Source organism: Thunnus albacares, chromosome 10, assembly GCF_914725855.1.
Source record: "Thunnus albacares chromosome 10, fThuAlb1.1, whole genome shotgun sequence".
NCBI lineage: Eukaryota > Metazoa > Chordata > Actinopteri > Scombriformes > Scombridae > Thunnus > Thunnus albacares.
This window is the reverse complement of record NC_058115.1, coordinates 22,081,852-22,107,203: the sequence shown is the minus strand read 5'-3', so window position 1 is coordinate 22,107,203 and position 25,352 is coordinate 22,081,852. Positions and strand designations below refer to the sequence as shown.

At 38.0% G+C, this 25,352-nt stretch overlaps 1 long non-coding RNA gene across 1 annotated transcript in view; it reads right to left on the bottom strand.

Annotated features, from left to right (window-relative positions):
* The window catches only part of LOC122990146, a 158,548-nt gene extending 133,881 nt beyond the window's left edge, over nt 1–24,667 (bottom strand). The window contains exon 1 of the long non-coding RNA XR_006405272.1: nt 24,597–24,667. This is a non-coding gene — a long non-coding RNA (uncharacterized LOC122990146). The remainder of the gene's footprint in view (nt 1–24,596) is intronic.
* Between the last annotated feature and the right edge of the window lie 685 nt (nt 24,668–25,352).

The window sequence follows — 25,352 nt, the reverse complement described above, 5'->3', positions numbered from 1 at the left end:
CAACAAAAACTGAAAATGTATAACCTTCATAAAAGTAGAATTTATGGCAGAGCTGTTGTATTGGATTGCATTAGATTGCACAGGTGTTCCTTAGTATATACTAATATGCACTTCGGCAAAACCTGTAAAAACTAGGGATGATACTTTCTACCAATAAGTAGTTCAACATCTCGCTGTAAGGATCTACTACTTTTTACACAAGTAATTTAAATTATTGATTAAATCAAGGTTCCATTTAAGGACAGAGTGCGGGAATATAGCTAGGGTTTACTGTATGTTCACTACATGACCATTTACCGGTACAACATACTGTAACATACATCATAGTCAGTAAACCTCTTTTGTTTGGCAGCTAAGAGCAAATTGTTTTCTAGAATCTGTTGATAAAAAGGTAATTCAAATGCAAGCTATTTTAAGACCTAGCTAATTAGCATCGCATTCTCCTTCTAGGGCTGAAAACAGCTTGAAGAGAAAGACAATTAAGTGTTCTATTTTGCCCTCCTATTTGTAGCTTGTTCCAAACTTAATTATGGCTAATTAGGCAGTGATGTGAGTATTGATAAGTAGTGAGGTGACACACATTTTCATGGCGGCCACAAGAGACATCAAAACAGCATCTCATCACAACTGTGAATGTGTAACAGTGCATTCACATGTACAGATACAAAGTAGTAGGCAGTCTCTGGTTTCTCATTAATCTGTAGTTCTTTGGGTTGGTGGTGTTGTGCGTAGGGCTCAACAATTAATCAAAATTTTATCGAAATCGCAATATGGCCGTCCGCAATTTTCAAATCGCAGTAGGTGCAATATTTGCTAAAGGCGAAATGTGTTAAAATACCATTTAAATTAAATTCTGTTGTGCTGCAGAGATGTCATGGCCTACACATCACATTATACAGACTTATAAAAACATTTTTTGTTTGGTACAGATCCTTGCAAAAATCACCATAATCATTTTAATATGTTTTCAATGAAAAAGAGAATTGTAACAGGGTGAAACCTCTATTGTTTTTCCTGTCCTACTGGGGAGCAACCTGTCAAAACAGCACACAGGTTTGAGTCTTTGAAAAAATACACTTTATTAAAAACAATGATTAAAAAAAAATGATTAAAATAGTCCAGGCCTAGAGTCTCTTTAAAATCACTGTCAACCAGCACATCAAGATGTGAGTCCAGGTCCAGGTCCAAGGAAGGTCCAGGTCCTCCTCCTGTGTGATCAGGCCGGGCCGGGCCCTGTCAAGGAGTTAGGGGTAGCAAAGAGCCAATGTGCAGAGAGGCCAGAAGGGCAGAATAGCCGCAGTCTTTAAAGTTGGCTCCTAATGCCCCTCCTATATGCATTAAATAAAAAGCCTAAGGGCACAGCCGGGATATTTCCCTCAAAATGCAGTGGGTCAAGTAATTTATAATTTAAATCAAATAAACACTCCAAATTTGGAAATAAATGAATCCCGTTGCCACAGCAAAGCCAAACTAACAAAGCAAAACAAACAACTATTTGACACTAGCATATGGTGAATTTAAGCGGCTGTGTATATTCTCTTGGGGCTGTATTAAAGAAGACTAGCACAATAACTTCTGGAATCACGTAAAATTAAGGAGAGGTATTTAGCTGGGAGGAGAAGTGAGGCGTGCTTCATCCCTCCACGGATCCCACAGTGCTTCCTCTCTCATCTCCCTCTCCGTCGGGCGCACCCCCATGACTGCTCTGCTGCCAAGCCTCCGTTACTAGGGGTCATTGCTCAGTCACACTGGTCTCTCTCGGTTGTGTGTGCCCCTGCAGTGCTCTGCCGTCGTACTCCGGTCACCGGGGGTTGTTTGGCTCAGTTACACTGGTCTCCCTCTCTCTCTCGACGATGCTCACCGGCTCTCTCTGTGCTGTCTTCGCTGCATGCCCTACAGCCCTGCACACCTCTATAAGAAGAAAACTAACCCCAGGAAAGAACTCACACCTCTCAGACAGTGCGCCAATCACCTCTCTGCTTTCCCGAGTGGACAGGTGTTACTTATTAAATCCATGCAGCTAATCAGTAGGCACATTCTCACAGCCAACGGGAGAGAGAAGCAGACCCACGAACCACACATGCACGCACACACATACACACACACACACACACACACACACACACACATCACCCTGTGACAGAATAATGACGTCAAAATTATCATTCCTTCTAATATCGCAAATCATATCGCAATTGCAATACAGTCAAAATGATCGCAATTTGATATTTTTTCCAAATCGTTCAGGCCTAGTTGAGTGCATAATTGGCATACTCAACTCCAAGTGGACAGTTGTTTTCTGACGTAGCCACCTCACTAATGAACCAACAATGTCGCCGGTTTATTTCCACACATTGTTCTTTTTTTTAAAGTCCCAGTAGCTCATAGACACGTCATAGAGAACTGGGAAGCCAGAGATCGCAACATTCAGTGTTTCCTCCATTTTTGTTTGAAGCTCTTTTGGAGTAGAGCAGTAAACAACTCTATGCCTCCATTGCCATGACAGTGAAATCCAGCAATGGCCTCTCGCCTGGTTGTCGCTCACATTGTGTCAGAAGACTTTTGCATAAAGTTAAAGTTGAGTCTTTATCAACTTTCTTCTGTAGTGTAGCTGGTTGCTTTTTCAGCCTCTGTAGCTCAGCGGGGAACATCGGGCTGCAATGCCGGGTTCCATTCACAATGAATAGCAGCCTATTGCAACCTATCGGTGTCCCAGCTTGTCCCAGCCCCAGAGTCTGTATGCCTAAACAATCAATAAGACGTTTCCCTTGTAAAATAATGATTCCTTGGTTTGATCAGTCATTTGAGTTATTCGAGTGTGCTGTTGCAACATACAGTAACACACAGTTAACTTGACATGTGTCAACAAACAAAACATGAGGCTGACAATGAGGCCCACAACAAAAAAAATACACAAACTAATGAGAATTATAATAGTAGTAATAGTTTCTCATCTGCCAAAAGTGTCAAAAAAGTGGTTTACTGCTCTACCGCACAAGGGTAACCACCATGTCCATCTTTGAAAAGTAGGACAAGGTGTGAAGCAGACATTATGTTTTGCATCCATCTCAGCTCCTCTGTTTACTTGTTTATAATTACCAACCTAGCCCTGCAGACTGTTGACTTCACTACACTCATGGTGCCACAAGCATATTTGATGCAATTTACCTCCTGAATAATTTCTAATTGATTGGGAACAAGGGACAACGCACGTTGATGTATTGTTGAAATACGGCATACTTTTAGGCGGTATATTTATGGGTTTCTCAGTTAGGGAGTAAATGTCCTCCATATTTCATCTTGTCAATTCCATTACTACCAGTAGCGGTGCATTTCTGCACATTCCCCCAGTCAGAAGGTTATCATAATGCCGGTACTATCTGTCACTTAAGACCCTGGCTGAAAATGGGTGGATGGAGGAGCAAGGGATCAGTGTTTACCCACCTGGCCAATTAGAAGACAGAGAAACCTACAAGATGGAGTCTGCCTCCAGGAGCAGGTAATAGTCACTGTTATGGCACTCAGCAGTTGCTAGGCAACACCATCTATCTGTTATTGAGCAAACTTGTTGTGGGTATGGCTATTATATGTATAAATCACTGGTAATCTCTGCATTTCAGATAAGGTGGTACACTTGTGCAAAACAAAAAAAAAAAAAGAATGTGAGGTTTGATTTATTCTTGTAAGAACATCTAAAATTGATCACCTCAGATTGAATAAGATCATGTAATGTAAATACATTTCCAATCAGAAGAAACATGATAATATGAGTCTCTCTACAAAAAAAATGAAAGCTATGAGAAACAGCACATTTTAAGCAAGCAAAGATTTATCAGCAGCTTCTAAGTCGTCCAACACTCCTGATTTAAGAGATTAATCTCATGTGTAATTCCAGGTAACAGTGCATACTGTATTGTAGTTTGCTAAAGGAAAGATGAGCTATGGGTTTCTGTGAGGATTTGATATATGCACCGCTTGGCAGGGGATGCGGCGTAAGCAGAAATGATGAGAGCGTTGACACGGTGGCATACATCACATGGAAAGTTGTAACAGCCCAGAGAATCTATTTCACATTACATACCTACTTTATGTCTATTACAACAAATATACTACATGACGTAAACACTATGAAATAATATTTTGTACATGAGCATTTTTTTTTAAATTTACTGCTGAGTGAGTAAGTAGTAAGTAAGTATATAGTAGGTCTTTATATCCCAATCATGAATACATAGCAGACACTTTTATCCGAATATTACTGTGTAAAATGTATTTACACACAGAAAAAAAATCAACAGAAAATGAGATAAATAATTTAATTCCTCAAAAAAGCATGATGCGATTTTATCATGTTAATTTAAGACATGATATGGTACCAACTTTTAAACTGAATATTGGAGTCTTCCACAATATAAATGTCAACGCAAACACAAAACTTAATAATGTGCCCGTAATGCTGCTGACAATGAGACTTTACCTTCATAAATAAATAAAATTATTGCAGGGATATATTACCAGCACTTAAAAATCTGGATTTATGCACAAGTTTTAACATCAGAGTGGGGCCGCAAGATGCATTATACAGAGAGAGAGAGAAAGAGAGCGAGAGAGAGAGAGAAGACAGATATGAGGGCAATTGGCCAAATCATGTCTGTTAGTACCGCATTTTCCCAGATCTGCAGCATGAAAGTACACTCCCTAACCAATGCATTTTTCTCTGTATATGTAATTATTTCATTAAATATTATATCAGTCCTGCAGCCCACAGCTGCTTGGTTCAAAGGAAGTTTGGTATCATGGCCTAGAGCCCGACTCACATACAAACACCAACATCTCTCTCCTCTCACTCTCTCCTTTCCTTTTTTCTCACTCTGTCTTGCTCTCTCTGTCTCTCTCACCCAGGCAGAGTCCAGCAGCGCCAGTTTTGCCCCAGGCTGACTGATCACAGGAAGGAGCAACATTTTTGAATTCAGGGGAGGATTGAGTCACACAGTCCCAGCATCAGGCTCTATGTGTTACCCAGCTTTGCGGTTTTTCACTATTGCAGACCGCTATGATTCAAATGGAATTTTAATGGCCTACTCTGCTAAAACCATATCATTGTCTTTTCCTATTTGTCTCTGGATTTGTCTCCTGCCTGATAACGCTCTTTGTGTTCGTTTTGGTATTTGCTTCGTCGTTTCATGCTAGATATGCTGGTGGTCCCTTTACAGAATTTACTTTTGTTAGTCGGACAAATCTAATAGTGGCTTTTGGCCTTTGACCCATTAAAATAGCAAGCAATACCTACTGCATTTGCAAACTTCACATACAGCAGCATTATGCAGGGAGCAGCAATTTAAACCAAGAATGATTTTTTCATTTCAGGTTGTTCATTTGATTGATTATCAGAGTGGGCCCCCAGGCAGAGAAGAATTCAGTATTTCCCCTGAATAAAATTTTAAATGACAGAAAAATCAGTAAAAAAAACAGACATGATAACACATGTGGACAGGAAATGTATTTTAAGTCCTATATATAGTATCATCATGTGAAAATATCTTGCATCTCATAATAGAGGCTATGATACAATATTGAGAATATTGTCCGTACAACACAGTAACATAGCAGTAATTTCTCTTCAAACATGTAAAATACTGTATTTCATGTAGGATGGCCAGGATATAGATTTTTCACATCCTTGACGCTTATAGTGGCATATTATGGCGCCAATATAATTGAAATCGTACCTGAAAACTACAGCCATTATAACCTTTTGAAACTGGAAGAAATTACAATTCCTGTATTATGCAGGTATTGACATTCTCAACCAGCTGCCAAGCATGGATGAGTTGTAATACCTTGAGGAGCTCACCTATTTATATTCATAGTCGTTCCCATACAGGAGGGGGCAGTGCAGTGAACCTCTCTGACTTCAGCCAGTGGAGGGATTCAGAGAGAGAAGAGTAGATGGATAAAGTGAAAGTTTAAACCCCGGGCTTATGCACACAGAGATCATAATCCTAACAAAATCTCCCTCCACTATCCTTCACATTCAACTTAAGGAGATGACCTTAGGTTTCACTTCCAGTCTCATACTCTATACTCAAGGATGTGTAAAACAAGCAACTTAATCAATAGGTAAGACTCCATTCGAAAAGGTGTAAAACACTGAGAAAAGTCTCAATATATGATGGTAAGTAACTGACCAAAGCTACATTAAAATGTCACACAGTTGCCAGTTGATTCAGCGTATGATTGACTTCTAACTTCTTTTGTTTGCTTGTTTTCCATGTTGCTTTAATGCAAAGTTGGGGGGAATCTTGCAAATGAGTTTCACGTGTGTTATGCAAATTTTTCCATTTTGCATGAAAATAAATTCTCCTTTTCTTCTCTCCCACCAACACCGACAACATGACACCAATAGATAGAAAATAGGTTTTGATTTCACACACACAAGCTGTGGGGCCACATCTTGTGTCTCTAAATGACTTGTGTTTGGAATATCCCTACTCCTAGACTCTGTCTTTCATCACATCCCCCTTTCACTAACCCCACCAAGACCAGACACACACTTACACTCTTGACAGCATAAGCTGACTTACTGGGAATTTTCTAAATATCTAACTGACACACAAAGTTATAGAAGGGCTGCTTAATCACAGCAACAAACAAATTAACCTTTAAATACCAGTAGGGGCGTTTAAGTGCTGGTTGCACTCATTGTACATCTATTAAAACTCTGGTCTCTTGCTGTCTCACACACACAATCAACCCCCCACCCCAAATACCCCTTTGCTTTTGGCTGCAGCTGGGAAGCGAGGTGAGGCTGTATGTGGGACATCGCAGAGCTCATTAATGTGACTGTGCAATCAAATCAGGTCAGAAGGATGCATTGGTGCCTAGAGGAGGGATTTGATAGCTAGCTCAGAAATGCCTTATAATAAGTTAATTAGACATTCACTTAATGGTCCTGTAGCTATCCTATCACTTGATAGTTCCTTGATAGGGTTTAGGTCTTGAAAATTGAGTGTCACAGACTAGTGCCTTATCAGTCCACTGAAGCAATAGGAGAGTCCTCATTAGGATTAGAAATGGCCTGCTTCCTGACTTGGAATCTGACCATCTGAGGATAGGAATACAACGATTACAAATAAACCAATTTAACTAAGATTGAGACATTAATTAAGGTTTTTGGTATGGGGATTCCTCTGATTCTTACAATATGTGACCCGTATGTGTGATACTAGGAGCAGGGAAATAGCTATATTTTGTATGGTAGTTTGAAAATTACAGTTACAGAGGGTTTATTTGTGTGTGTGTGTGTTTGCTTTTTTTTTAGGGATGACTGAACGCATTTGAGAGGCAAAATGTTCAGTTCCTTCTTTATATGTTGACGTCACAATCTGTGATAAAAATGCAAACAGAAGGGAACCCACAACAACAAAATTTAGGATTGGAACCTGCTATAATACTTAAATTGATTGAGAAATCTTTTCAAGGATTCAGGGATTCAAGGATACAGGAACACTGGACAAGAACTAAATCTAAGTTATTTTTTCTGATGCTTAGTAATGTAACACTGATGCAAAACAGGCCTATTGTATACTGCATTATCATCAGTTGAGAAACACAAATATACTCACCGAGCAATTATTAGGAACACCTCTGCAATCTAATGCAATCCAACACAACAGCTCTGCCATAAATTCTTATTATACATTTTCAGTTTTTGTTGATATTGTTAGAAAGGTGATATTTCTACTTTATGTGTATTATTAAGGTTGTAATGGGTGGGGGTATAGTGGTGGTGTACTGGAGTGTATTACATTGAAAAGTGTTATAGTGTAATATTTTGCTCCCCTCATGTATGTTAATGAGGTGGACAAAATATTACAAAAACTGAAAATGTGTAAGATTTGTAAAAGTAGAATTTATGGCAGAGCTGTTGTATTGGATTGCATTAGATTGCACAGGTGTTCCTTATAAAGTGGTCGGTGAGTGTACCTGTAATTTGTATGGTCAAAAACAACTTGGCCTTTAATGTTACTTATTATTTTTCTATAACTGATTCTTCATTAGTGTTATTTTGATGTACGTGTGTTACTGGAATAAATGAGGATTTCATTGTTATCAATATGTGCACAAATGTACATATACACTATTGTATCTGCAGAGTATAATACACAAAATATATTTTATACTTGGGTTTGAGAAGAAATATGGATTACTACGTACAAAAAATGATGCAATCAATTTTTTAAAAAAATCAATATATCTACGTGACTGTGTCTGTGCATTCACATTATCACGTTATCAAGTTATGATTCTCTGAGTATAGAGAATTATTTCATGAAATAAAACAAAAGGTAGGTGGTTTTGTCAAAGTGAGAAAACATGAAGTACAGTACCTGCAGGTTGGATGAACTGGAAACTCTAAATTATGTTTGTCTATTCAAGTGTGCTTGCCCTGTGATAGACTGGAGAGCTGTCAAGGCTGTACTAGCCCCCAGCCCCCCATGATACTGAACACAATGATTGGAGATAGAAAACAGATGGGTGGATATAGTCTTGTAAAAGTAACATTTGTATGTCTCTCTCTATCTCCCTTTCTTTCTCTCCATTCAGGGTTTTCCAGCATTATCATTCTCACAGAGCAGCAGTACTGTCACAGGGGTCCTAAACTCAGAGACTCCATCAGTTCACAAGGGACCTAGTCTTTTTCCCTGAGCTTTAGTTTCATTCATCCATCCCTCATGGCTGCTGTCTCAGGGGAAAGGCCCAGACAAAGTGGCATCTGTGGAATTACAAGAAATCAAGGGTAACAAGATAACTTTGAAGAAATAAGAGCTGCTGGCTCAATAATTGCAATGGTAATTATGTAATTCATTACACAGTACACACTACATTTGTAAAAGACTTTCCACACTCAATATTTTGTCACTAGTGAATAATCAATATATCAGCTGAGTAAATGAGGAAATTGAGTTGCACTCTCTTCATCTAACCAAGATCTCATTGTGTTATATACTCTTTTACTCCTGAAGGTAGTAACAAGATACTTGTGGGAAATGAGTATTATTAGTGACAGAGTATATACTACACACAACATAATGCAAATACATGAGTTTGGCGATCTTTCCTTCATTAATTTGGCTCTTTTCTGACTGGATATAGTGATAACTTAACTGTTTTGTAAAACATTGTTATTCATAGACTATCTAATGTCTAATAACAGAGATAGGATAGCAGGCCCAGGTCTGGAGCAGGATTATAAGCTCTGCATGCACAATAGAAGTGTGCGATGGTGCAAAATCAGAATCAAAGATAAAATCCATAAATTCACCAATTGTCACCCTTCATGATTAAGATGTTAGAACAGCAGAGATGGCTGGGCATCAGTGCATCTTGTTGCTGTTAATATTGATTTGAATGAGAATGTAATTGGCCGACTTTACAATTGACCAACAATTGTAGGTGTACACACTCACTATTTCTAGTGATGGCTAACACAAAACAAGGCTTGGTGTTCTTCAGATTTTAGGGTCATATTAACTTCCCAGATTTGGATAACTTTTAACAGTAGGTTAAGCAGCTTGCCTATGTAAAATCTATTATACTACTAGACTAAAATATATGATTACTGTACTCATTTAAGTTTTCAGTCACATGGTTAGAGCATTTACGTACATCCAATCTGCCAGAACAAATTGTAGGTAGGCAACATAGTTTGACAGTTTAATTACTGTTATGATTCACTCTCAACCTATAACTAACAATAGTAATGCTTTATGCTACATTAATGGTTAAACTAACTCAAACAGTAGAAATAACAGTTAAACTCTCAAACAAAATTTTTTTTCCTGTTTTCCTATTATTGTTGTCTTTGGTAAGTGGCATAAATATGGAATATGGAAATGTACTCCAAGGTGTACTGATAAATAAGTTAAAAAAAAAAAAAAAAAAAAGTAAATATGGAGGGAACAGCATGACAGGAAGTTGGGAACCGAAGCACTGGACCTACACAGTGTCAAAGGTTAAGTCATTATTTTCCTGTACTGGAGCACTTTATTATACTTCATTGCTTACTTAAATTGCGCCTGGCAAGATTGATTTTTTTCCCTCTTTTTATCTGCTCTCCTCTCCCCCAGCCCTGCAGCTCAATCAGAGGCAAAAATGTTCAGCTCACCTGAGAACAGTGGCCAAGGTCACTGGAGATCCCAAACACACCTGCTCCACTTTTTTCATGGAGGAGGTGGGGCTACGCCTGAGAAATGGCTGAGAACTGCTTTGGTTAGAACAGATGTGTCAATTGTAGAAAAATGCATTAAAATGTATACGCTACCATTTCCGCAGATACTCTGGAAAAATGGTCACAGTAAGCTTTTAAGACACACAGTCACCAAGAAGGTCTGAGAAGTTATTAAACCTAGTGATGCAGATGCAAATTTAGGAATGCTGCTGTAAGCAGCTATGTTTTCAGTTTTGCACCATTTCTGTGTTCAGACTGCAAGCAATCACTTTTCTGTGCTGCAGTCAGTGATGACTTGAGTTCACTGATTGATAGCTGTGGTGTCAATGGTGTTGAAGCAGTAGATGGGGCACAGAAAATCCAGCATGTGATTGGCTGATGATGCATAATATTGCACATTCAGTCACAGCTAATTTCTCTGTAATGACAAGTGATGACATTCTTTGACTAATGTAAACACTGGCCAAATATCTTTTTGATCATCTTGTGTCAACTAAAACACAAATAAATCACTGCATGTCTGTCTTCAAAAGTCATTTATTACTTATTCTACACATTGATTTGCTTGTTATGAATTTACATGCACTGGGCAACGTCTTGTGCAGAAAGCAGTGCATTATGGGCTTTGTTAGTAATTTATCCTAAACTTAGTTTATTGTTTGTTTATTATGCACATTTGGGGAATTAATTTCAATGATCAATTGAGGAGTACAAGCAAAACATTGCTTTTCTCTTTGGCAATCAACCAATGTAAATTGAGGCACTCATTAAGACTGGCACTGTAATTGCTTGGTGGTGTTACATTTTGATTTACTCTCATCAATAAATAAAATACAATCAATGTTGTTTGATTATACTGTGTTCGTTATTCTTAAGTGATGAGATGAAGCTGTTAAGAAGGTAATGTGTGATTTACTAGAAAACATAATTTAGAATAGAGGAGAGTCTTCTTCACGTCTGTATTGTAAAGCTACATCCAATTACTCTGCTGTATGTCATACCATATGGTGAGCTGCAAGAATTGGTCTGGCTCCGCAGATCTGATGGTTTCAACAATAGTGAAGTAAAATAATTCTAGAAATGTTTTGCCCGGTGGTGTTGTGAAAGGGGCCATTTCAAGAACATAAAGAGCCAGAGGGAACATTTCTTGGAGGCAGAGTTTCTTTTGTGTTGTATCAATTTCTTATGGCGTGCTGTTGTTACCCTTCTCTATTGGTGCATAAAGCCCCAGAAACATTCCTTTAGGAGCTAACCTCGAGGGTTTGTAGCATTGTGTTGCAAGTCAAGTGATGTGTGATTGTACAGTTTACGCCATTCCTTAATGGATGTCTCTGTTGCTTTTTGACAAGCTTAGTAAGTACACACTAATACATTATTTTCTCACAATGTCACATGGACTTAGTTTATAATAAAAGAATAGAACACTATCTGATTGATCTGATGAGAAGATGTATGATTAGCAGTCCACTAGAAACTAAATGAGGTTTTTGTTGCAGAATGGAATATACATGTACTGTATCTTTTTCATTTCACAAATAAATGAGCTTTCAAGGGAGAAAAATTGTGTCTAGATTTTCTTTTTAATCATGCCATGCTCAAGAGTCAAACCTCTCAAGCACATCTGTCATATACTAATTAGTTGAGGTAGCTACTGAATGGATTAGTGTGTAGTTCTATATGGGATACTATATAACTGGATGATGATATTCAGTGACTAGGAAACACTAAACATCTCTATAAAAAGGCAGAGAACCACATGTGTTCATGACTATGTGCCAGTATTAGGGTGGAATAAATACAGATCATTTCAAAGAAACCACTTCCTTTCAAATTCCAAATCAGATTTAACAAAATCTCTCTGAAGTTTTTTTGATTTATTTTGCATCATTTCATTTAAAAAATGTTTATTGAAATTTTGTTGTTAGGTGTGGGTCTAGGGTTTCTTTCTGTGGCCCCACATTAACTGAAGGCATTGCCCAGTGCATTTAACTGATGGTATCAAGCTTTGCCTAACAAAGTAATGTAATATTGATGAGGGACAATTACCCATAATGGCATACAGCACTTTCTGGTCTTTGTCACCTATTAGCTCTTTTAGCAAAGCCTGGATTGTAGAGGAGATTCATTGCTAGTGGCAAATCCAGCTGCAGATTCATTCACTTGGTAAACAGATGAAATATCTATTTGAAATTCTTCTCATGTGTAGGTATTGATAATGCACTGTCCTCGGTGTAGAAGTGGACCATGTTTTTGTTTGGTTTAGCTGGCTGTATAGAGTTTGGGTGGAACCATATAGCAAAAAAATGCTTTTTCTCTGTAGACATGCTACGAGGTCAGGACAAAATGTCATGCAGAAATTATAAATAGTTCAAAAATCACAGCCATAGTGCTGAGACAAACCAACTTAACATTCAGTGGGCAATGTAATCATCTGCCGCCAATCAGAAATGCTTTTAAATAAATCTTTATTCATCAAGAACAAAGTAAATACCAAAATCCACACTACAAAGCAACACCAAAAAAAACAGAGTCTTCTGAGCAGCTAAATATTTTAAGTAAATTCAGCCGGATATGATGAATTAAAACCATTAATAATATTGTGTACTCCAGTAAAACAGAGTAAAATAAGATAAAATAAAAAAAGATAGAGGATATGTACATAATATAAATGTCACAAATTTAAAGTATTTCGCCTAAAGCTGTAACATTTTATAATATTTCTTAAAAGCACAGTTTTGCATGACTAATGTTACCTAACAACGTTAAATATTTATTTACCTTGTGCTCACCTAACGGGGATGCAAATATGTTTTTATAACAGAGGAGTAAAACTTGAATTCATTCCAGAAAAAAATCCTCTATTATATTAAAATTCACCAGACAAATAGAAGTCACTGCACTGTAACTCATCTACTACTTGAGCAAGTTATACTGAAAGGTGTTTCTTATATAATACAATAACACCCTGCCCTCATTGATACAAACAGGGGGGACAAAATATCAAAAACACCTCTTAGTATAACGCAATACAATTCAACAGCACCACAAACTACCGCCTCCAAAATGACCATAAAGTTGAATCAACACCTCTCAACAAAAACTGAACATTATAACCTACATGATTTATTGCAGGGCTTTTATGTCAGACTGCATTTGTTTTTGCTGGGTATACCTAATAAAGAGGCAACTGAGTGTATTTTCTCTATATTTTTTTTAATAAATAATGTGTCCAACACAGATTATGCCAACCAGACACAGCAAATCAACAGATATAATAACATGGAAATTTAACAACAGTGTAACAATAACAATGACAGCAACAAAAGTAGCTGACATTCCTTTCACATATTTCTGATTTTACATTTCTTTATCTATGCATGTACTACTGTTGCATGCCATGCATAGATAAAGAAATTATTAGTGTCTTTGAAGAATACAATACATTTCTCCAAATTTGAATGATCTGTTCATTTAATAAAGACATTTGTACACAGTCTTGTCCTGTCTTTTTCAGTTTTAGAAAACTGTCTCTTTGGCTGTGGTAAGAGAGTTTCACAAGGACAGTTCGAGGTGTTTGGGAATTTCTTGGACAGTGATGCGTCTGAGCAGTCAACAGTGGGACATAAGGGGAGGTTCTGACTCTGAATCTCAGACAGTTTCTCATGACCTTAGAACATACGTTTTGGAAAAGTGGGCAGAGCCAGAGGGCAAGGAAGTAATCTTCTGTTGAGGTGGAACAGTTGTGATGAGACAGTGCGAACAAGTGGAAATATGTTATAGTTGTGATGAATAGCTGTCTGCCTCAGTAAGTAACCTTGAGCCCCGCTCAAGAAGTATAACGAGGTATAGGGTCTGTCATTAGCACATTCAGTTCCCTCCCATTGAAATATGTTGTCTCTTAATCACTCAGTTATCAGTGCTTATTCATCAATGTTCTGTTTCTTTGTCCGATGATTTCAACAGATGTGGCCTTTCAAGGCCTGGATTTCACTGAAAGACTTTGGTGTCCTTCAATATTATGTAGTTATTCAAAAATAATTGCAAAAATGCTTCTTTACATATTTTTGAGTGAGATTCAGCCACTGGATTGTGCCAGTGTCAGCCATTGTGGTACATGGTTACAGCTGCTAGCACCCTCCCAGATCAAAACCTTCACCATAACCACTAAATATCTACACTTAGCCATCTCTAGCCAAGGCCTGAGAGAAGTATTGTCATTCTTTGGGTAGGCACTAGAGAGCTACATAATGCTGTCATAGTTTGGATTTTAGATTTCACAACATATCACTGCTTGATGCAAATTGACTACCTTTCTGCACCTAGACCTACTGTATTATCGCCTTGATCTGTTGTCACTTTTGCTCTCTGTGACTAAATGGAAATGATGCTGATAGACAATTAAAAGCTGTTTTTGCAGCAAGAACACATCATACAGAACTGAAAATGGCAGCAAATGTTCTCAAGTCTCTAATTTGTTTGTGATACATGTAATCAAGATTAGACAGTATACTAAACTGTCTCTGTGCATCATCAAATGACTGACTGTGATATTATTGTTTAACATGCTTGGAAGAAATTCTGACCATATTAACATGAAAAATATAATGATAATAACTTGATAATGAATATTAAAAAATGAGTATATGACAGAGGGGATTGGTGGGGTTGTGTTACCACAGCAGCCCTGCTTTTGTTTTGTTGTAAAAGGCACAAATATGTATATATATATATATATATATATATATATATATATATATATATATAGATAGATATATATAGATAGATAGATATATATATATGAATACACATTTATCCATTTGTTACTTAGGACTTACATAATTGCCCGTTTGTGTGACAAATTCAAAAAAGCCAAGAAGAGAGGTTAAAAAGTGAAAAGTGGAGCCATGTAGGGAGAACTGCAGTGTCTAGCTGTAGGTTGTTATGTACCAAAAATCCAGGTAAACTCACTTTAGCAGGCAGGAATGTTGTCAATAAAACGGTACACTGCACATCCAGTCTGCCAAACACATACCAGCAGTACAGGTCACAACAGTTAACAGGCAATACAGGCTTGCCTATTCGCTTCTGAGGCATGCACTGAAACGTGCAAGTACAATACAGCCGATCCAAGAAGCAATAGTATAAATGGTTCCTGTATGTTACCCCAACACGCACTTTTTTCAGTGACTGACAGAGAAACACGAGAGAAACATCCCTGACATGTGGTCAAGGATGTCCTAAATTTTGAACTTCAGCACCACAACTTGACGTGCATCCTTTGACAAAATATAATCACGAGTGGCAACAATGCACAGTGAAATAATGTTTAACCACACAGTTTGACTAAGTTGTTCTTCTCTAGTATCTCTGTGCCCCACTAATATTTAAACCTGTAGAATCTCTTCATCATGGCAAACATCATCTGGAGTGTGAAAAGTAAAATTTAACTGATACTGCAAAAGAGCTGTTCATCTGTGTTAGCAGTAGTAGTGGTAATAGTACTGGTTGCAACAGTAATGTTTCATGACTGTGAAATCCTCACAAGTAACAACCTAAGTTGTGCATGTGTATATTTAGCACAAATTTAACTCCCAGCTACTGTTCTAGCATTCGGGTCAAGCAATGGAACAACAGCAATACAACTTATTCTGTTTCTCCTCACGAGTCACAATGGAAATACTGGAAATAATGCAAACATGTAAGGCATGTATGTGGTTGCACTCCATATAAAAGCAAACACAGGTTTTGTAAATAACATCGGAGGTGAATTTCCATGATCAAGGGTTTGAGTGGCTTTTTAGCACAATGCAATTTCCTTCAAACTGTCATTGCAGACATTACAAATGAGTGTCATTCATTTTGATGTCAGAAATCACAGGCGCTTTCCAGAGAAGCAACAAGAAATATGCATGGAAGTAGATGATTGCTATGGCTTGTGTATAGGAGAGAGAACACACAGATTTCATTTTTTATCAGTTGCATAAAAGTTTGGAACTATAATAGACAAAAGCAGGCATTTCATTGGAATTGGTTTTGTAGGTGTCTTGTCATTTATAATGAACATAGCTGTCAGTGGGGATTTATAGAAATGAGTAAAACTGATAAAACTGAAGAGTGAGCAAATGAAAGGTTATAGCAGGGTTGACTTGCTATTATTTAGTACTGATATTGAACTTCACAAACTTTAAAGTGTTAAAATGGCTGGAAAATGAGTTCTAATAGTGTTATACTGCAAGAATTGGTTAGCGGCAACCAACCATCAAACTGTCTTTTTTTTTTCTGGAGGGAGGAAAAAAGATTACTGACACTAATAACCAAGAAGACACAGTCCCTCCCATCAGTCATTAAAAGCTATCGATTCATAACAGCCGCTACGAACGGATTCAAATGAAAATTGCCAAGGCAACTGATCCGCCAACCTGCTGTTTGCTTCATACTGAGCATCAGTACAATCAAGCATAATTGAGAGATGTTTAAGTATACGGCTTTCTCCCATGCCATTACTATCACTCGGGAGTGTTTGTGTGTCAACATGCATTTAGGTAGTTGTGGTGGGTAAAGTCAGGAAATTGTAGTAGCTGTGTAGGATTACCGGTTGTGTTTATACGATTACAGTTCTTTGTTTTGATTGCGTCAGAATCAATGTGCATGCCTCTTGACACAGAAGTCAGGCATTAATATTGCTGATTACAATTAAAAGGCTATTACCTAATTGCTGATGTATAAAAAAACTAAAGCCGAAATCACTTGTCAATTAATAAGTCGATCACCAGAAAATTAATCTGCAACAATTTTGATAACCAATTAATCATTTGAGTCATTTTTTCAAGCAAACATGACACATATTATCAGTTCCAGCTCATCAATTGTAAGGATTTTCTGTTTTTCTCTGTAAACTAAATATCTTTAGATTTAGGACTGTTGGTCAGACAAAACAAGTGATTTGAGGATGTTGCTTTGGGCTTTAGGAAATTGTGATGGGCAGTTTTCAGTTTTCTGACATTTTACAGACCAAATGATTCATTGGCAGACTTATCAATAATGAAAATAATTGTTAAAGGCAGCCCTCTACGCAACACAAACGAGCAAAAACAAGTTACAGCTACTACTGAAAATATCCAGGCCTGGATAATAGTATCATGTCTGTTACATCAGCAGTCCTGTTAGAAATGCACAGCACCACCAACCACATGCACACACAGTTAGCCCACATAATTTGATATGTAGACACCAGATGGACATGCAGAAGGAGGTGTAAGATGGGACCATGTCTTCGGACACCAAAATAGCCCGCATAGGAAGCTGTCCGCCATTTGAAAAATAAACAAGCCCCCTGATGGCAAACCTCTGCCAGCCTGTTCTGAGTTTCTGTGTATGAGACAGCAGAAAACCGTGCAAGCGCACAGTTATGTATTTGTGCAGGAGATGTCAGTAGTTTTGTGAGTGTACTACTTGTCAATTTCTGTTTGCATGGCATGGGTTATCAAAGTTATGAGAAAGTGAGAAACTGAGAGGGAAAGAGATTAGGGCAGCAAGTAGGGGTCCTAGGGAGAGAGTGTGATTAGTGTATTAAGCATGCATCAGCCCCTCCAAGCTGTCTGGGCAGAGGCAGGGCGTCTAGATAAATAGCTTTAATATCCTCGTATTGCGATAGCAGAGCAACAGTTGTTTCCCATTGATGGCTTAGGGGCATGACAGACGTAGACATAGACCTTTGGAAAGCAGTATGACAACTCGCTGTCCTTTTTACCCCAAAAGCCTGTGACCCGTTGAGACCCTAGGGACAATGAACCAGCAGCACCAGTGGGAAAAGCCCATGTATCTTGGCGGAACAAAGGCTGGCTAATGCACTGTTTTCTCTTTTCATATCCTGGTGGGGGTAATCTGACCTTCTGCCTCTTGTTTCAACACGGTGAAAGCAGCAGCAGTAAGAGGCTGACCTCTGGAGCCTTGTCCTCAACGCCAACCCCCACCTCATGGACACATGCACTTTAAAAAAAAAACACTCCTTTTGTGTTCTCCTCCCCAAAAGTATAAATAAAGAATATGATGATGTTCAAAAAACTGTGGGAAAAAAAACAGCAATTTACACAGAGGTGTGATAAATGTTCAAATGCCTACTGAACCCATTTTTAAATTCAGACCATGCCAGCTTTTTGTTTTACTCGTGTTTGTTGTCAACATTCCTAATTCAACCGAGAAAATGCTGGCACTGTGCTATCAGAGTGCTGATATGCTCTATGGAAACAGACCATTACTTTTCAAAGTGCCATGATGAGGCCTATCATAATGGTTTCTTTCTGAACAAAGAATCCAACATGTGTAAAGGAAACGGAATACATTGATTCCACATGCTGCCGTTTGTTCTTTAATACTTTTTTTACCGAGCCTTTGTATGTAGACATAATCAACCTGAATAAGAACCGCTAGCTCTCTGATTTTAAAAATAAACCATGGCTTTGAAACCCAATTTACATCGCTGCTGGGTAACTGCCATGTTCCTCACATCATCAAATGATTAATGGACAAACAAGCCAAGAAAGACCCAATCAATTAAAAATAGATACATTTGAAGTAAGCAAAAATAACATTTAACACAGTGTCAGTGGCAGTTTTCTTTTTTTTCCCAAGAAATAGGTCCCATTAATCCTAAATAGAATAATTTAATCCTTTGAAATTATATGAAAAGGTGCATTTTCAATAAATGATAATTAGAATACATTTTTTTTTCAATATCATATAGAGATGTGTTTTAAGATGTACTTTCCTGTGATAACAGAGCAATCTGACGACTTCCAATCTTCACTTTTCTTACTTTCTGTCTCCAGATATTGACACATGAAAAAAAAGCACAAAGTAATCTCAGTCATCTTCCACTTTCTATATAACCTCTATCTTTTTCCCTTTTTCCCTCACAAAAGACGAATTTGAGTTGTTCAAGTGATAGCTTGAGTGATGGCCATCTTGGGAAATGAAATATTTGCTGAAACTCTGTGCCCTTGAAAGTTAATTCACAAGAACACAGGAGGTTCGGCGCAAACCGTGAAGGTGAACAGTAATAGGTTTTCCGTCTTTCTTTGTCAATCTTTCTCTTGTTTCTTTCACTTTGCAATACCATTAATTTGACAGAATATATATTCTGTTTTGTCTAAAACAATGACTTAGAATAAATATAGTATGTGTGTAACAGTACGTGGTGAAGTTGTGCCATACTTCTGGATCTAAGTCATCATGAAAACACTGATTCTGAATCTGCAGTATTTGAAAAACTTCAGCAACAATGTACTCTTATATTTTATAGACTAACTGGGGCTCATACTTCATTGATACTTCATTGAACACAAAAACAGGATACGAACACTTTCTACTGGTGTTGCCATATTACATAAACATGACATTTGGCTCTTGAGCTGAAACAAAAACAGTTGACACAAAAAATAATAAGTAACCATTTTGACGATTGATCGTTTGAGCCATTTATCAAGTAAAATGACCAAATATTCCTTAGTTCCAGCTGCTCAATTGATTTTATTGTCTTATGTGATAATAAACTGGATATCTTAAAATTTGGAGTGCTGGTCAGACAAGACAAGCAATTTAATGACATCCCTTTGGGGGAATTGTGATGAGCATTTTTCACAATTTTCTGACATTTTATAGACAAAATGATTATCAATTAATCAAGCAGAAGATTAGGCTGTAATGAAAATAAGCATAAATTGCAGCCCTATTAGGCTCAAGCTTGAACGGAAAACCTAACAGCTCTCTAACCGGGAATTAATTATTGTCTGGTGATATCTCGTCCTCGGATTGTCTCTCTGCTACCATGTATGACTCAGAATCATATTATGAGCTTGCTAAACTGGTGTGATCTGTTAGGCCAAATCTGAGTGTTATGACATCATAGTTGCCTTATTACTTGCTGTCACGCATTTGGCATTTTGGTGACTTCCTATGGAATTGACTGTGCAAGTGAGAGACAATGCACAGCAGGGTAAGTAGGTCACAGTAGGAAAAAAAACACAGCATTTTTTTTTTTTTTTTTTTTTTTTACAGCAGACTCATTTTTTGACACAAGAAGTGTCAGATTGTGCCACAATTTGCACAGTGGGGCTTTTGGAGGCTGCTGTGGACTGCCTTCAAAGGAAAGAACTTGGTCATCCACGCCATTCACGAGAGTAGCAACCAAATTCTGTGAAAGACTGTCAATGATCCCACATTCAACATCACAGCTTGTAGCAGCTGCCACATAAACTAACTGCCATCACCGAGTCCATTCTGTCTTTCGCCGTAACTGACTATTTTCCACTGGCCATCCGACGTGGGGAGAACCAGACTGAGGTGCATCATCCAATCAGCTGAGAAAATCACTGTATGCAACTTGCCCTCCTTCCAGGCATGTGTGACACTAGGATCAAGGAGTGCACTTAAATACACATCTCTTTCATGACCCAGCTCACACCAGCCAACACAGCTTCCAGGCTCTCTCAGCTGGAATATGCTGTAGAACTGCCAAAACCAAGACAACCACGCACATGTACATCTTCTTTTGCAACTGCTGCTTCAAAGAACAAAGGTCTAGATCTGTGTGACTCACCCATAACTAACTGATGTCTGATTTAACTAAGCACATATGTACACTGGTAATATTCTGCACACATGTACGCACACTAGGATATATTTAGTATAGCTGATGATGAACTGTATTTACACCTTGTCCTTTTTCTAATATAAGTTTATTTGCGCTGTACATTTTTATCATTGTATGGTTTTAATAATCATAATTTATACACAGCACAGTTTCTATCAGTGTACATAAGATTACAGTTATGCACACACTCATGCTACCTAACATAAGGAAAGCAACTATCCAATATGTATTAATTGCATGTGCACATTTACTCTGTAGTGAACAGATTTGATTCTGAGGTAAATTAAGTGGTTTAAGGTCTACGGCAAAGATAACAGAGTTGATGTAGAATTTGTGTGGAAGTCTGCCATTTACTTTAATCAACCACTGCAAAACTTGGAAAATGCTTCTGTCAGCTACGTGTAGTCCTGCTCAGGCTAATGTTTGATTTTGATAAGTGAAAATACATACAAACCTGGCAGGAAAAAACATTGTTCCCAGCATGCCATCAGTGTTTTTCGGAGAAGACTTTATTGGCTTGCTCAACCAGTACATGTGCGACCTGACAAGACATTGCGAGCCGATCTACATTTCTCAGTAGAGGACTACAGAGAATTTCTCCTTCAAAGGTACAGGTGCTTGTTTTGAATGTTTTATAATACTCCACAGATAGATATATCAACAATTTATCAACAAAAAATTATAATGGATGCCAGGTGGAAGAAAAAAAAAAAAAACCTCAAATCTTGAACAAATCTCTTTCTGCGATGGAGTTTTGGAGGGAAAACAAAACAAAATTAGATTTACTGTAGTTGGACCTCAATAATGTTTCACTTCAGACCCATTTTCCCCCTTCCAGACAGCCAATTGCAGACCATAGACATGAGTAATTGCCCAAAAGTGTCAATGCTACATCTAAACCACCACTTTGTTTACACCTCTCTTCTCTCGTTACAGCTCCTGCAGATGCAACAGCAGTATGGTGTTCCAGGCAGTAATTGCAAGAGGTGAGAGGGCCAAGGCTCTCTGTGAGGCACCTAGGTAGCTCAAAGGTGACTACAGTCCCTGCAGTTTGAAGTGCTGTCTGCTTGAAAGGGAAGTTGACCTAGACAAGACAGGAGCCTCTCTTTGCCTTGTGGGAAGCAACAGAGAGGGCAGAGTGCACCTCTGTCTGCCAACATCGCATTACTTAAACCTAATGGCAAATTGTCACTATGGAACAGATCTCGGCCACAAAGAGATGTTTCAGGGACAGAGGCAAAAGTGACCTCTCCAAGGTTGGACAGTCGTTGCCAAAGGGGAGGTTTTAAGTTGATATCCAGTGGTACCATACTTTATGGTCTCCAGGCATAACAATCTCGGCTGATGTGTTTTATTTTTTTCCTTTTCTAGTGAATAAAAGTGTGAAAATGTTGTGGCCCAGTTCTCTGTATGTTGTACTGTATATTCCTTCAGGTGTCATCCAATTTGTCTCCATATAAACATTTTGTGGAAAACTGGTTAATGTTATATACATTCAACATTCTATTCATAATAACTGACTTAATAAATCAGTATAATCCCTATTCTTGAAACTACAATACATCTATATTTTTGTTTGTTTGTTTCATCAGCCTTCAGGACCAAGCTTCATACCCCCACGTTGCCAGATTCTCTGAAATCTCTGATATTGCATTTCGTACTGTAATATTAAATTTAGTAGTAACATTTAGTATTGTTTATTTTTGTTTATATTTTCTCATATTAGATTTCAAACTGCTGTCTGCCATCACTATGTATTCTTATACTGCCAGCATAACATTTGCATTCCCATAAACATGACTATTTATTTGTGGTTCGACTGAAATATACTACTACTTGTGTGCCAGGCTAAAATAAAAATGGCTAGATTAAATCTCAAACATGAATGAGTTCTACACGGGGGCGCTTGTGTATTTCAGACATTGTCTAAAGTTCTATTAAAGGCTATGCCAAAGCATAATTTACAACACAATGGTTTAATATGGCCATAAATGTGCATTACTGTGCTCAGAGTGTACACTATTTTTTGCAAGATTATAAACTGTGACACAATTAAAAAATGTGTAGATCTCTGATCTACACATTTTTCCTCATCTGGCCTGATCTCTCTGTGCCAAATTTCTCATCTCTTTCCACTGTACATTTCGCTAAAACAAATTAAGTTCTTAGGGAGGGTAATTTGCACTCCCTCTCTATAATGAAAAGGTGATGTAAGCATATTCTGAATACCTCTGAATCCCTATTCTACTGCAATATAATTCTCAGCGAGTCAGGCACCCACAAATGTACAGTGGCTGGTCCTCCTTTCCCTTGGACCAGATGAACGGTGCTCTGAATGCAGAGTAAAACTCAATTACAAGGTCATTCCCATTCTGCTGTTTATTTTGTAATTGGAGTCCCTTATATTTACATTAAGTTATGGAAACTCTGATTTAACAGTAGTGCAACCCCTGTAGACATGAGTAAGACCCTGATATTTGTTTGTAGTAAAACTAGTGTGACAAAATACTCAGCAATCAACCTTTCATTGAAGAGTATTTCTGATAAGGCTGAATTTAGTGTGCTACAGTTAGATTACAAATGGTTCTAGACACATTTTCATTTTTACTTTCCATATTTCTATTACTGTTTGACCACTTTCAAAGACCCATATTCAGTAATCACTTATGAAATAAGTCAGATGAATTTACTCAAAAAAAGAATTATAGCAAATAGCTTTGATATGATAAGTTTACTCTTCCCATTTAGTGAGAGACATTTAACTTTTGTCCTGATGATATTTTGAATCTTGACTAAAGAAAGTCAGTGCAGCTGTCAACTTAATTTTCAACAAGACATTTGTTCTTGCTGCCTTTCCCTTTGTCTTATAACCACACTAAGTCATGGCTTAGATGTCACTCAGAAAATCACTGTGTCAAACTACCTCATGTGCAAATGTAGGCAACAAACTGACTTCAGTCCAGTCTGCTGCTGACAGCTCACTCTCAGGAAAGGGTAAGCAGCAATAAAATTGTTAACATCATAGATTCACTGTTTGTAGTGTTAAAATACTATACAGTAGTTTATACAATGGATGTGACTGTTTACTGTGCAAAGTAATAACTTACCTTATCTTTATGCCATATATTTACTATGTGTAGTAAAAATACTATAGTTTAGCCCTGTGTGCATTAGTAAACTATTATGGTTTACACCACAAATTTACTGTATCCACACCAGTGTAAATTGCCACATGGTAGTTGCAGAATACATATACTATGATATAATCATGTCCCAAATGTCACCAGTCACACCACTGTTAAGCCTGAATGTCAAATCACTGCAGAGAGAGCTGTTTTGACAACTCATCCTGTGCACATCTTAAGTGTGTTAAGATGCATAATTACAGTTAGACATGACGGCTTATCTGAATGACTGCTGCTGCCCACTGCTACTTTAGCACTAAACAGAGCACTCATAGCAACAAAGGTAACAGACTGTCAAAGAGCAATCATACCGACCACTGAGCACACCAGGCTGATGTGACAGTGTAAACTGCAGCTTATGAAAACAATGTCACAAAGAGATGAAGCCATAATAGAACTGATGTTCATTAAGCAGCACAAGCAGTACAACCAAGCCAAACAGAAAGCAGCAATGATAAACATCCAACAACCAAGCTCTATGCACAAACATCCAACCACACTGCACAAAGATAATAGAACAATGTCTTACCTTTAGGAGAGTTTCTTCCTTGACCTTGTGTTGTGCAAACTAATCCATCAGATACTCGAATTCCATTGATCACAACAGGTTGGACTCAATAGCCAGCAATGAAAGGCACAGTGGGTCAGATGTGGGCCAATGACAACAATGTACAGGTGCAGCCATATACCCGAGCTGCTGATGGCAATTAAACAGATACAATACTCTGTGACAGTTTGCTTGGAAGGCAGGAGTACAACAGGTCACTGGTCAGGAAAAAATGTTTTTCCTCCAAAGTCAGTGTCCAGGACATATGTGTGCCCTATTCTGTAAGACTTGATGAATAGCTGCTTACTTGCTTCATAAGTGCACCTCTTGATTTAGGATGTGAATAAGTAACTTTACTGTAATCCTGTTACTGATTCCCAAACTCCCGCCAACTCCATTGTACACTGCTGCTGGTCCATAGATGTATTCTTTTTCCGGCTTGTTCTCTCTCTCCTCTTTGCTTTATCTGCCCCACAAGAGCCGTCGTTCACAAGCTTTGCCAAGCAAACACTTCTTCCTTCGCTGATGACAGCCCTGATGCTGGCGGTGGGACTAATGTGTCTGCTCCAACACTATCACAATCTTTGCTACAGATGTCTGTCGCTGTACTCTTGGCAGTGATGCTAACTGATGACACCACCTGTTGTTGATGATTGGACTTAAGAGGTTGTAACTGTGTCAGTGTTCTTACTGGAACAAAGTTGAAATTTGGAGCACATTTTGAATTTTTGGCCTCGC